This window comes from Eucyclogobius newberryi, unplaced genomic scaffold (genome assembly GCF_026437365.1).
Source record: "Eucyclogobius newberryi isolate DKJ021-1_F unplaced genomic scaffold, fEucNew1.0.hap1 SCAF_2, whole genome shotgun sequence".
Classification (NCBI taxonomy): domain Eukaryota; kingdom Metazoa; phylum Chordata; class Actinopteri; order Gobiiformes; family Gobiidae; genus Eucyclogobius; species Eucyclogobius newberryi.
The window spans coordinates 22,874,275-22,889,494 of NW_027315834.1; the positions used below are offsets into that span (position 1 = coordinate 22,874,275).

Consider the following 15,220-nt stretch of genomic DNA (forward strand, 5'->3'; position numbering starts at 1 on the left):
GATTACTCAAATAAGCATAAATAACTATAAATACAATCTTGATACATACACGCAACCCCCTTAGAAAACAATCTTTACTTGGTATAGTTTGTTTAGTAGTAAAATAGGAGGAGAGTAGAGCTGTGTGTGTGTGTGTGTGTGTGTGTTTGTGTTTTTATCAGCGATAAATTTTGTATTGTGTTTTTATGTGCATATATATATATATATATATATATATATAATATATATATATATTATAATTATATATATTGGTACATATATAAGTATATGTGTGAGAATGCTTATGGCTTGTGAGCAAATGAAAGCTGTGTAATTATGAAAATGTCTCAATGACCTCAACAATTACCTGTGAAGTGAAATTGGTCAATTAGCCTGGGACAATGACACCAGAATAAAAGAAACACGCACATGGGAACTGCTAAAGAAAGAAGAGCGCCCAACACTAACAATTACAATGGCCTGAATGCTTTTTTATACAGATGTTTTGGCATGCCACCTGTTAGAGAAAAATGTGTCTAGTCACTGTGGGCAACAAAATGATACATTTTGTTGATACTTGTGTTGAAGTAAATAGGAAAAGGTTAGTGACCTAATACTCAATAGAGAGAGAGAGAGAGAGAGAGAGAGAGAGAGAGAGAGAGAGAGAGAGAGAGAGAGAGAGAGAGAGAGAACAATATTTCCTTAAAATAGCCTAAAAATAATGCTAATGTCTAGAGGAAGAATTGTTCTGTCAACACATCAGGCCTTCTCTTGTGTGAAAACTCACTAATAACCACTATCAGGGTTCTCTCTTTGAATGTGGGAGACAGCACAAAGAAAAGCCGGAGAGTGCAGCGCAGAGGTGCTCGGAATCCTAATGAGGCGCCTTAGGGTCAGCGATAGAAATCTATGTCTGTTCTGCCTAAAACATTGCAGCTGTCTGAGCACCTACGAAGATAGCATTACTAAATAAACTCAGACCCCCGAGTGATAAAACAAACTAGTAAGTCTTGTCAATGGCCAACTGAATGGAAATGGTTTTTGTTTTTTTTAAATGGTTGCCATTAAAAATAGCCCGGCCTTTAATGTGCTGCACATAAGGAACAACACACCATTAGAGATAGGAAAGGCATAACGATAGGAGGCCATATCTGTCACAGGAGCAAACACATGGGAAGCAATACACATATCAAACAGAGCGATCCCTCACACGCCTCCCTATTACAGCAGCAGCAGCACGTATCAGGGATTTGGTTTTCTCATCCCCAGCCTGCTAATGCTCATATTGGCATTTTTCTTTCTGTACACACATAAAGATATGCGAGTCGCTTCTCTTTGGCAGTGGTCTGACTGTGGACATGATGCATCATGCTGTTTATCTAGTCCTAATCTCCTTTTACAGGCGGAAAATGTTCACCCCAACTGAATATTTGGTCTTTTGATTAGTTGGATTTAAGGCTGAACCTGATTTGATAAGCCGAAACACTGAACTTACGGAAGGACGCAGGGCACTGCTCTGTCTCTCTGCAAATTTTGCACAAAAAACCTCAATTTATACTGCAAATCCCCCCCCTAATTAATAATATTTAGAAAGCCAAACAATCTAAGCAGACAGATTGTTAGACTCGTGAAAACTAGCAACTAGCAAGCCCACCACCAGGCTCAGAGCAGGGGTCTCTTACAAACGTCTGTGCGGGAATCGAAAACAGGACGACCGATGTCACCCACGTCATAATATTACTTGAACAGTATAAAACTACAAATCCCTATTCATGTCCGTGAAAGCACCATCCGGTCACGCATACAGCACGTTACGGACACACTGCCCAATCATGCTCTAGCTTCGGCCGATATGAGCTTCCTGTGTGTCTCTATTATCTGGATAGGGTGTGGCTTGCTGCAGCATGTCGCAAACGCCCCCAGTGGCCACTCCATTGGTACTGCAGCCAAAGAAATTGCATGGCCCAGAAAGCTTTTTTTCCATAGAGCGCAGTTACAAAAAAACTGCTCGTGTTTGGCTGAAATGACATGTAGAGCTTTCAGAAATGTCTGATATAGTGGCAATTTTTACCTATTTTCGGGTCATTCACTTTTTCTCCCTTCTTCAGTTGTCTTTAAAATGCATTTTAAGCTGTTAGCTTTGGCTACCCTCTAGCGCGCCGCTCTAGCCCAGCTCCAGGTGCCATGACGCGCTGAAGTGCCATGAACGAGCTGCAGCGTAAAACTATGGAACCATGGGTTTAATAACAGAACAGATCATCAAACTAATGACCACCATGGATCTACTATTCAGAAGTGTTGCCTGAAAAATTCAAAGAACGTGTGAAATGCTATGGAAAACAAGGAAATGGAATGTGTTGCCAGGTATAAAATTATTGATGTTGCGTTTTGTGTCCATCAGTGTCATCTGTATTACACATCCAAGTAGCCTAAATACTGACTTAATCATGACTTTCAGCATGTTTTGTATGTAGATAGAGAAACATGTCATCTGAATACATTTGACATGTTGCAGAATGATTTGGCAGATAAAAAAAATCTGTAATTTAATCAATTTAAGATAATACATTTCATGTACTTAATAAGAATCATTCAGTGAAAAAGTTTGCAAACTAGACATTTGTTTATGGTTTTACATTGCGATACACCACAAAACACTGAATATTAACAGTAAAATACTGACTGATAAAGCCATGGCAATAGATAGATTTTGATGATGCAGTGGCAGCTGGCTCACTCCTCGCCCCGTGCTCACTCCTCGCCCCGTGCTCACTCCTCGCCCCGTGCTCGCTCCTCGCCCCGTGCTCGCCCCTCGCCCCGTGCTCACTCCTCGCCCCGTGCTCACTCCTCGCCCCGTGCTCACTCCTCGCCCCGTGCTCGCCCCTCGCCCCGTGCTCACTCCTCGCCCCGTGCTCGCCCCTCGCCCCGTCCTCACTCCTCGCCCCGTGCTCGCCCCTCGCCCCTCGCTCACCCCTCGCCCCGTGCTCGCCCCTCGCCCCGTGCTCGCTCCTCGCCCCGTGCTCGCCCCTCGCCCCGTGCTCACTCCTCGCCCCGTGCTCGCCCCTCGCCCTGTGCTCACCCCTCGCCCCGTGCTCGCCCCTCGCCCCGTGCTCGCCCCTCGCTCACTCCTCGCTCACCCCTCGCCCCGTGCTCACCCCTCGCTCACTCCTCGCCCCGTGCTCACCCCTCGCCCCGTGCTCACCCCTCGCCCCGTGCTCACTCCTCGCCCCGTGCTCACCCCTCGCCCCGTGCTCACTCCTCGCTCCGTGCTCACCCCTTGCTCCGTGCTCACTCCTCGCCCCGTGCTCACTCCTCGCTCCGTGCTCACCCCTTGCTCCGTGCTCACCCCTCGCCCCGTGCTCACTCCTCGCCCCGTGCTCACTCCTCGCCCCGTGCTCACTCCTCGCCCCGTGCTCACTCCTCGCTAAAGGCTACCTGGCGACATGCGCCACTGAGCAGCTGCATTTGACTTGAATGGACCCCCATCTTTGGTCCTGGGGGCTTGGTCTCTCCTTTCAGTGTGTCGGGAGAGAGGCCACAGGACAGCTGAAGCAGGTAAATCTCATCAAGGAAAACACTTGATTCTGTTTGATGCGTCTTTTTAAACTAAGTCCATATTCATGTTGTAGAGGCCCATTTCTAACCGTTGCTGACGCTTGGTTCTAGTGCGCAGAATGTAAAGTGGAATTCGGTGAGTCTGTTTGTCTGTCTTCTTGTTGTTGTGCTATATTAGCGTTAGCAATTTATTCATCACCTGTCATAACACTGAAATGTTTATCCATCTTTAAATAAAGGTGTTTATTTGAAAACTGTTGAGTGTAACTTGATGCATTGATTAAAAGAGGTAACTCAATTTGAATTGAAGAAGTAGCTAGCTAATATGTAACAATGTTACTGATGGTCCTGTCTGTTCAATGCAGGCCAGTTGTGCCTAGTTTTGGTGCAAAGAAAATGACTGATGATGAGCTAAGAACACGCCTGGAACCTGAACTGGAATACTGAACTAACACAAATCTTCGACATCAGCCTCCTGCGGTCTGGTAGGGGATGTGTGCAGTCCACTTCCACACAAACCACCTCTGAGCTTGCAAATCTCAAACTGGTCAAATCGCTGTTTTCGGACATTACATAAACTTTCAGTTGCTTTTTATGGACATTTCACAAACAAGTCACTGAGATTTGCAATGTAATTCCTATTGTGAGCATATTTTGCCCTGGACTACTTATTTTGTCATCTTGTTGAAATTTGGAAATATTTATGATAATATAGATTGTAAGCACTTCAGTATATAGAAGAGAATATCTGCAGATTATAAATATTGCAAATAGTGTGTTTTATGATGTTTGTCAAATGCACTGTCAAATATATGGCACAGTCATGAAACTAAAGTTATTTGTTTTGTGTATTATTACTTACACGCACCTCGAGTCGATCTAAAACTTCTGATCTGACCCAGTGGTCAAGCTTTTAAACCCCCTTTTCTCTATCAGCATACTGACACATAGTTACACTGACACGCAAAGAGACATGAAAGTAACAGGGGCAAGACGAAGACTGATTTAATTATAATTACTGATGCAACGGTCTCTAAAGACACCTCTCCAAATTAAAATCATACTTGTTTTTTAAGTATGGACCATATACAACAACTGTCTCCGTGTAAAGATTACATTCTCCATTTTTACCCTCAACAGACAGAACTACTCTAAGTCTAACTGACCAAATGTTATAAATCTTGGAACATACACATCTTTGTCCTCGTTTTTTTCTTCTTTTTTTTTCTTTTATGAAGGGGTTTATAGCTGCTATTGGTAGGTGAGGCCTGAAATACACGATATATCATTACAAAATTGCATGTTTTCGGCATGAATCCTTTTGTTATTCAGGTTATATTTTCTTCTGTTTCATGTCGGTGTAATCCCTCATTCGTCCAGGTGTGTTCCATAGTAGAAAAAGCTTCAGTTGTAGTCATCTGGACTCAGTTTGAAAAAATAGACGTTTCGACTCTCATCCAAGAGTCATTGTCAATAAAAGAATTTAGATCGAGAACTCCGATATTAATACTGTTCTGTGGTAAGACCCGCCCATTGGGAGGAGCCTTCCTGAAGTAGAAAGACTTGTTTGTTTCAACAGAAACTCCCCCCTTGTATCTACCGAGCTAGCCTATTCAGAATCTTAATGGGCTATTAGAATCCTCTTTGTCTTTGTGAGATCCTGGCTCAACCACCCTGAGTACCTGATTAGCATCCGAATGTCCTTGTCCTGGTCCTCTACCTTTCCAGGGGTTCAGTAACCCATTATAAATAACAGGAAGATTAAACCTTAGCCCTCCATTTCTGTTTAAAGAAGGTCTTTCTTTTTTAACAAAAATAGCTTCCTTGACTCCTCTTTCAAACCATCTTTTCTCCCTGCTTAAAACCTTCACCTCACCGTCTTCAAACGAGTGATTAGAGGCTTCAAGATGGAGATGCACGGCGCTCTGAGGTCCTGAACTTGTATTTCTTCTGTGCTGATAAAGCCTCTTGTGTAGAGGCTGTTTTGTCTCACCTATGTACCGTTCTTTACAGCTTTCTTCACTGCATTGGTCCAATGCAGTGAAGAAAGCTGTAAAGAAAGACCTTTTTTAAACAGAAATGGAGGGCTAAGGTTTAATCTTCCTGTTATTTATAATGGGTTACTGAACCCCTGGAAAGGTAGAGGACCAGGACAAGGACATTTAGATGCTAATCAGGTACTCAGGGTGGTTGAGCCAGGATCTCACAAAGACAAAGAGGATTCTAATAGCCCATTAAAATTCTGAATAGGCTAGCTTGGTAGATACAAGGGGGGAGTTTCTGTTGAAACAAACAACTCTTTCTACTTCAGGAAGGCTCCTCCCAATGGGCGGGTCTTACCACAGAACAGTATTAATATCGGAGTTCTCGATCTAAATTCTTTTATTGACAATGACTCTTGGATGAGAGTCGAAACGTCTATTTTTTCAAACTGATTCCAGATGACTACAACTGAAGCTTTTTCTACTATCTTCTGTTTCATGTGTTTGCAATTCTTGTGTTTGTGTGTTGTGTTTGACTAGAATATCTTAGTATTGGTAAATTAATTAGGGCGAATTCAATACAATTGACACATCAATAACAAATTCTGCAAATTAATAAAAAACATTCATACGCTTCAATCCGCCCCTGCTCAACCTGCGCTGGGCTTGCACACTGAGGGTATTGTGGCTCCAGAAATATACAATGTTCAGCCAACTTCAGTCCAGACAAGGCAATTCCCAACAATGCTAGGGTACACAGCATTATATGAAGATAAGTTTGCTATCTTAAGTTCGAGAGCAGGATCACACTTCCACAGTATTTAAGCAGGCTACTCAATTACGCCTGTGTTCGTGATTTCGTGCCCCCTCCCTCCCACCCCTTCTAATTCTTCTGCCCACTATATTACACTATCAGAAACAATCAATGGTGTTACAATCGATGGGATGGAACATAAAATACCTTGTTACATGACTGATGTTCTATTATTTTTGACCAAACCAGAAACTTCATACCTAATTTGATGGAATTGTACTGTTGCACCCAACGTGACCCCGTGTCCTAATTCACAGCCAGCTAAACTCTCTCTTGCATAATGTCCTCCAAGGAAGAGGCAGGTCTTTTTGACCAGGATTTAAAGCAAAAAAGTGTGAAACTTTAACGATGAACGCAAGTGGTAAGAATAGGCAAATGCCCACTAAAAATTACAATATGCAGACACAAAAAGGGTTCAGCAGTTTGCACTCAAATTAGCCTTTGTAAATCACATTTTAATCATCTTAAATTAGGGTCTATAAAACGTTATGAACTTGCATAAATAAACTCAAATATAGTTGACAACATTCACATTTAACATAAAAACTCATATTGCCTCTCAAAGGGCTGGAAATTAGTGGATGGCAAAACACATTATGGTCTGACTGACTTATTGCAAGTTAGTAGTTCTACTTCTGGCCACTTACTGGCTACATCTAACACTACTGTTGCAACTAGCGTCCTCTAGCAGACAAGATGAACAACTTACAAACAGAACAAACCGTTTCAGCACAGTAACCTTGTCAGCCAGATGTATTCTTGCGATTTGTGAGAATCCTAGCAGGGCGTTTAGTGCCCGTAGGCAGGACTAGAACCTATCACAGAGCAGCATTGTGGTTTGGGATGGAAGTCAAAACCACACAAACCAAAAAACAAATATGGCCGAGGGGCAATACTTGGGCCTATTTTGGCAAAAAACAGACTTTTTTGTTTTTCAAAAATATGCACATAATGACGCTTTGTAAATGTGTGGGTGAGAAAGCGGACTATGCTTTTCTGAACACTGAATTCAACACAATTGAGATGTTTCTATTTCTTCCGCTGTTGTGACGCTTCAACTAATCAGCATGAAGTTTTGCATCTAAAAGGTCAGATCAGAGATTTAAGGTATGCATAACAAAAAGTATAAAGATTTTCTATCAAGCAAAAGAAAATCAAATTAAAAGCTTTGAAATGTTAAAAGAATCCTTTGATTTGGAGAAACAGGACTTATATAGGTATTTACAAATAAAGAATATAAACCAGGAATTAAACAAAGTAATGAACATTATAACCCTCTGACTGAAATATTTATCAAGGCTTATAAATCAGAATTTTCAAAGGGAATAATATCCAAATGATATCGATGCATTATTAATCTGGACAGCTACTCTACTGAATATATTAAAAACAACTGGGAAAGTGAAGGTAGCCTTGTTCTGACAGACGAGGAGTGGGAAAATGTGTGTACATCCCAGTGGAGGACTCCAAAATCACATGTTTGGAGGGAATTTTGTGGGAAAAATGTGTCAAACTCCATGTCAAAGTGCTCATTATTTTATTTTATTTTTTAAGGATTTTTAGTCAGGACAGCTGAGAGTGAAATGTGGATGAGAGAGAAGGGAGCACATGCAGTAAATTGGAGGAGCCGGCATGTGGCCAGCTGCACGTGGAGCCTGGCATGTGTGCTACCGCTTTAACCACCCAACCATCAGGCAGCATAGTTTATAGACTCACGTATGCATTTTAAAACTGAACACAACCATGAGACGTACAGTATGAAAGAATGTACATGTATTTTTTTGGTATATGATATGTACCAATGCAAGCCAGTAATAAAACATTCAAACAAAAGTATTTGTTTGAATGTGTTTTTCCCAGATTTATTCACACACTGAATGCATTTGTGCTTGTGTGACAGCAAATTCACCAAGGTGTACATAAGCTCACTGTGTGCTAAGCCGCGGTGTGGAGAAGGCTTTGCATACATTCACTTGTGGGCTTACTAATCATTTAACAGGACATACAGCCAGCTGAACAAGAGCACGGTGGAGGAAGAGCAAGATACTCAGGCACAAGTTTAGAGTCACAAGAGTTGTCGCACTACGAGGCAACTGCTGTGGTATTTTGGGGCGTTACGTTCAATTTAATTGAAAGAGTTGCAGTGTTGAGTAGTTAGTTTTTACAGTGACACTTTGCACTAAAGTACAGATCAAGGCATATCAGCTTGTGTATAGGTGAATTAGACACATTATGCATTTTTACTCTATGTTACTCTATGCTTGTGGCTCCTCATTGCAGCTTGCCTTCATTTTTTGTATATTGAAATAGCTCAGTGCATTCGTCAGGAGGTCCACTGGAACCACACTCACGACTCGGCAGCAGCCGGCTGCAAGTGGGGCCTGGCAGTGATACCCAATTATAAAGCAGCTACCGAGCGAGGTAGGTTTTAGGGTAAATAAAATGTAGTTAAAAGTGGACAAAAATGCATTCTTGAGGCTTTTGCTAACTTAAAATAATGTCTACATTCAGACACACTTACAAACTACACCTCTGTTTACTGTTCTGTATTCAAGCATCAGCAGTGAATCAGAAAATATTTATTGTCATTGTCAGTGAACAAAATTCACAGACTTGGAACTTACTTTGGTGATTCGGTGCAACATACAACAATGAACAAAATAAAAGCCAAGATTTATCACATGAAACAAGCATTAAAGAAAAATAATTTAAATTTGAACAATGACAAAGAAAGAAAGCTATTAGGCAATGTGATTATGTTAATTAGTTTGTTTGTTGTGATGACAGAAATGCTCAGAATTAGTCTGGTAATGGTTTATCCCCTTAGGGCGTCTGTTGGAATTTGTCTTTGTTTGTTCCATTTTGTCCACCATCTTATAGAAGGGAACGCTCAAGCTGCTTGATATGCTGTACATTAAAAAAAACAAAAAAAACTGTAATCCATTTATTTCCAGTCAAATCAATCATTCTGGGAAGCATCAGGGTCAGTTTGTACTCCAAACCCACAAATTAAAAATTACCCTAAAATAAAATGAAAGATGAATAGGACTTTTATATGGATTCCACCTGGAAATTTCTGCTTTATTTCAAGTGCCTAAAACTCACGTTTAGTTAATTTACCTTAAAAGATAAGTCAAAATCCAACAAATGTTCAATCTAGTGTCAATCAGCCACTCCAGAAACCAGCTTTACTCATTTATATATCTAACAAAGAAATTCTAGGCAGAATTTGACATCTGGATTCCTCTGTGCAAATTGTTTGTACTTAGGCCCCAAGCTTAAGGGGTTATAGGACTTCTGATTTGTGATCTAGGGAAAAAGGTTGATTTCTGAAGGCTCAGAGAAGACAACTTTGTAAACAAAATGAATGAAACAAGCGAAATACAACTGGAGGTTTGTTCTTGACGAGGGGACAAGGGTGATCAGCTGCAGACTTAAGTCCCACCTGTGGACGTGCATGCTAATATGTCTCCGCCTCTGACTTGCACTTGAATCGAGTATGTCAATGATTTCCCAGTATAATGGACCATATCAGCAGGGTAGACGGTAGACAATGATGAAGTGGCAGTGGTGTTGAAATAAATTACTTTCTTCTACTCTAATTTGACGCAGATGTATGAAGGGGAGGAGAGACAGACACGCATTGGAACACATTTCTATATCGCAAATCTCATTCTTATTCAATTCCCTTGCCCTCAAGAACATAACCGTTTTTTCCATTGTCAACAAGACTGAATCATGCCCTTTAACATTTGTTGGCATTGGCAATAAAACCTTATAAACCTGATACCTTTTTGTAAAACAAATCAAACATGGTTTTTAAAACAGGCCCAAACAGAAGACTGTTGCTGTTGTGCGGCTGAATATGATCGAGGTGTTTATTTGTCTTTGTCTATATTGTGTTCTGCTCGCTAGGGGATATGTGAGCGCTCACTTCCATTGGCGCTGATGTGATGGACAGTGTGGCAGCTTTTACTGTCTTCAAAGGGAATATTTGCTGCAGAGCCAGAATCTGATGAGAGCCCGAGCAATGCCTTTCGAGAAATACCTGACCACTAGATAACACTCAAAAGAGCTATTTTAAGCTGATGAATTCTTAGTCAATTTCACTTTCAGCAGTCCTTGAGAATGCCTGTGATGATTTGTTGTCTTTTTCTTTTTATCTGAGGTTTCGCTCAAAGATTAGACAGACCTACCTCAGAGGGATTAAACTAAATATTTTCCCAATAAACCTTATCAAAGTAAAACAAACATCTATGAATGGAACAAATTCAAATCCACTTTTTCAATTTGAAGACGGAAATGTAAGTGGCTTCTCTGAGGTTAAGCCTCAAGGTAATAGTAGATTTTGAAAGGACTGAAAGTGACTGTGTTAACTTGAATAAAACACTGTAGTTTATTCAAATTTTAAATAGATATCTTTTTATAAATATTGTGCTATTGATTGTTTTGCAAAGTAACACGTAAAAGTAAAATATGGGTTGTAATCACCTTTGTAGAGTGACAGAAAAAAATTAGAGTACTGAGAGAAGTACTTCATGTACATATAGCACACTAGTGTGTCAAATTGTAGTAGTATACAGAGTACTCAAAAACGTGATTGTTTGAATTGTTTTTTTGTTTTTGTTTTTCACTTCAACTAAATCAAATGCATCTCTACCCTCTTATCACATTAATCTATATGTAAACGCAATATGAATCAATCTGTGTAAATCGACTAAACCGATGCATGGCTTGCATCAGCAGAATCATGCAAACACATGCAGTTCACCTTCACTTTAAGAGAGAGGGGAAAGGAGCGCAGCCCGTGGGAAACAAACCGCGAAGATGAGTTCAAACCTGGGAGACATATGACCCGGTGTACGCCTCCACCACTCACCTGCCCTTGAAGCTCCAACACGGGTAAGAAGTCAGTCGTGATAGCCTGTCTCTGAGATGTACACTGAACCCATGCGAAAACAGTGTTGCGTTTAAACTACAGCACACTAAACATCACTAGTTCACCACGCCTGCCTGACTTTACACTGGACGACTGACAAAGAAGGATTATCAATTACTCCCCAGCGACAGTGTTACGGCTCATTTTGTCTTCATTCTCAAGACAGTGATGATGTCACATGGTTCTTTGCCACGTCTCTAATCGTCTCAATTCAAGCTCACAATCTAAGCACAGAAGGTTTGAGTAAAATAGTTTTCCAAAGAAAAATAAACTGAAGCACAATGAACTACAGATGAAACCTCACAAGATTTCAGGGCAGGGTATTATAATCAAACTGTCTTATTCCACGGTGACAAATAATGTACAAAACATAACAAATGTATTCTTCATTTAAATATGTGAGTGGTATAATATTTTTTCCATAATATAAAATATATGATGTAAAATATAATAAATATTGGTCACATTAGTGGTCGATAGGAAGAGAGGTATGAATAGTGGTGTACGAATCTCAAAGTAGTCAGAAAAGAATCAAATACACTTGAAAGGTGTCCTTGACATTAGTGATTTTGATTCTCCAGACAAAGGCAACAGAAGTAGCATCCTAACTGACTTTCAGTATCTAATCTCTAAGACGTGTGTGGTCCTTTAAGAAACGTTAGCCTCCAACAGAGCGCTGCCATGTTTCTGCCTGTCGCAGAAGTGCTGCCTTTGCATAACTATCTCCCCATTATACTGTAATGTACCCCATGCTGAACCTGTGAGCATGATAATGGCAGCAATTCTGTTTTATGCAGTTGCCCGCTGTATTTGGCCTGCATCATGAAAGTTTAATTCTGAGTCAAGGCAAGTCAACTGTATTTGCATAGTCTAATATCACAGCATCTCAGTAGGCCACATGAGCTCAGAGCAAGAGCACAAAAAGCCAACACAAAAGAAACCACAATACGCTAAATACTAAGTGGTTGCACAAATTTGTATTACACGGATAAGGGGAGTAGTAAGTTAAACTTGGAAGCAAGCTAACCTCAAATAGCATCAACTGCATAAGCGAAAAATATAGGAACATATGACATGAATTTAATCAGCCACAGAGTCTACAGTAATTGTCGGACACCTACCCATACCCAACTATTACATCAGTCACTCAGACAGCCACACAGACAGTAATGATGATGCAGAATGCATTGCTGCTGAGGCTAGACATTTTCGTTGCGCATCCTTTAGCAACAACTCTACAGTGGCACACATAGACTCATGATATATTTAAATATTGTGGACTGTGTACTGTAGCAAATATGGTAATTTTGAATGTAATATTTTTCCTCTCAATTTCCGTTTGATTTTGTTTAATCAAAGGTAAATAAATCAATTGTTTTAAATGTAGAAAATGATCAGAGTTACAGGAGACATATTATTTTTTAGGTACTCGAAGTGTAACAAATGTCCATCAAAATGTTACATTTTGTTCATTGCTCATCACAATACGGTATTGATTAAAAAGGCTTTGCCCTTTCTAAACACTTTAACCATAATGTAAACACACTGTTCACTTTCTGCACTACATATGTAAATTCAACTGTAATGTTTGTACATAGTAAGCCTATTTTTATTCTTATTTTTTATCGTATAGCCTATTTTTATTTTTTTTTATCCTATAGCAGATTTAAATTGTTTTTCTTTTTGACATATATATGTTGTTTTATCATTGTTCATTGTTTCATGTTGCACCAAATCACCAAAGCAAGTTCCTATGTTTTGTGAATTCTGTTGCAATAAATCTTTTCTGATTCTGGTAAGTTTCAGCACCTCCAGTTTTGAGGAGCTGTTTGTTTAATGTAACTTAATCATAACTTGTCTATGATAAGAAAGTTCCCATTTTAACCCGTGACCTTAGGAGTCCGATATCTTTGAGCGTGAAGTGTCCAGGGGGAACCGCTAGCACTTACCACCCAATAGCACTTCACCAAAACATCCGTCAGTCACGCATACACAGTGGCCCTGCACAGAAAGGCCGCAGAAAGGCACACACTGGCCCAAGTATATGAGCAAAAGACTGCATTTGTCTTGGCTTATCAGTCACAGAACTTGATCTCGCCAAGGTCAGCCTGTCAAGATGTGTGGAATATCCTGGGCACGCATGCAAAGAGATGAATGAGGTGAGGACGAGGAAGTGATAGAGACACTTTTAAGCAAGGCCACCGTAATGTACGAGAGGAGCTGCAACAATACATCTAAGAGTGTGTGAGCCATACCATGAAGAGAAGACAGAGGTATCTATAACAGCCATGCATTATTTATGAATGTATGCAAATGCATACATTAAGGGTAAGGCGGCGCTTCATTTTCACCCATTGAGAGTATGTGTCTAGGTTCTTATCGCCGCTCTAAAACCACAGATATTCTTAAAGTGATGTGTCTTATGCCCAACGTGAATTAGCTGAGTTTTAACTGGTCCTTTAAGTGACTAGGTACAGGAGCTTCTAGTAACAATAATACTATGCAAAAACAATAATTTGTTGTTGTAGCTGTATTGTAGTCGTCTTTCCAACAAAAAATATATATACATATATATATAGATATATATATATATATCAATCAAATTTATTTATAGAGCACAATTCATACAAAGCGCAATTCAAAGTGCTTTACAATGTTAAAACACATTTTTAAAAAGTAAAATAAAAACACAATGTAGTTTATAAGAATATAAAACATTTCATGTCAAAATAGATAATTAAAAACATAAAAACAAATTAATGTGGTATTTAAAATATAAAAACCCAGGTAAAAGTATTTCAGTCGTAGGCGTGTCTAAACAAAACAGTATTTAGCTTAGATTTAAACACAGCCGGGGTGGGGGCCTGTCTCACAACTTCGGGAAGGCTATTCCAGACCTTTGCGCTATAGAACTGGGACGCAGATTCTCCGTGCCTGGTCCTGGCTCTGGCACCAGCAGGAGGCCAGTCCATGTTTAGTCCTGACTCTGGCACCAGCAGGAGGCCGGTCCATGTTTAGTCCTGACTCTGGCACCAGCAGGAGGCCGGTCCATGTTTAGTCCTGACTCTGACACCAGCAGGAGGCCGGTCCATGTTTAGTCCTGACTCTGGCACCAGCAGGAGGCCGGTCCATGTTTAGTCCTGACTCTAGCACCAGCAGGAGGCCGGTCCATGTTTAGTCCTGACTCTGGCACCAGCAGGAGGCCGGTCCATGTTTAGTCCTGACTCTGGCACCAGCAGGAGGCCGGTCCATGTTTAGTCCTGACTCTGGCACCAGCAGGAGGCCGGTCCATGTTTAGTCCTGACTCTGGCACCAGCAGGAGGCCGGTCCATGTTTAGTCCTGACTCTGACACCAGCAGGAGGCCGGTCCATGTTTAGTCCTGACTCTGGCACCAGCAGGAGGCCGGTCCATGTTTAGTCCTGACTCTGGCACCAGCAGGAGGCCGGTCCATGTTTAGTCCTGACTCTGGGCACCAGCAGGAGGCCGGTCCATGTTTAGTCCTGACTCTGGCACCAGCAGGAGGCCGGTCCATGTTTAGTCCTGACTCTGGCACCAGCAGGAGGCCGGTCCATGTTTAGTCCTGACTCTGGCACCAGCAGGAGGCCGGTCCATGTTTAGTCCTGACTCTGGGCACCAGCAGGAGGCCAGTCCATGTTTAGTCCTGACTCTGGCACCAGCAGGAGGCCGGTCCCTTAGGTCCTCAGAGTCTGAGATGGTTCATATGGCACTAACATGTCTGAGATGTACTTTGGTGCTAGGCCATGGAGAGACTTGTACACAAGCAGAGCTGCTTTAAAGTCTATTCTCTGAGCCACAGGAGCCAGTGCAGAGACCTGAGAACAGGACTAATGTGATGGTACTTCCTGGTTCTAGTCAGGACCCGAGCAGCAGCGTTCTGGATGTACTGCAGCTGTTTTACAGCTCGTTTGGACAGGCCAGTGAGCGGCCGT

The 15,220-nt window shown here is 41.3% G+C and overlaps 1 protein-coding gene across 2 annotated transcripts in view; it reads right to left on the minus strand.

Moving 5' to 3' along the window:
- The window catches only part of fibcd1b (fibrinogen C domain containing 1b), a 143,195-nt gene that overhangs the window by 99,877 nt on the left and 28,098 nt on the right, over positions 1-15,220 (minus strand). The gene's annotated exons all lie outside the window — the stretch shown is intronic.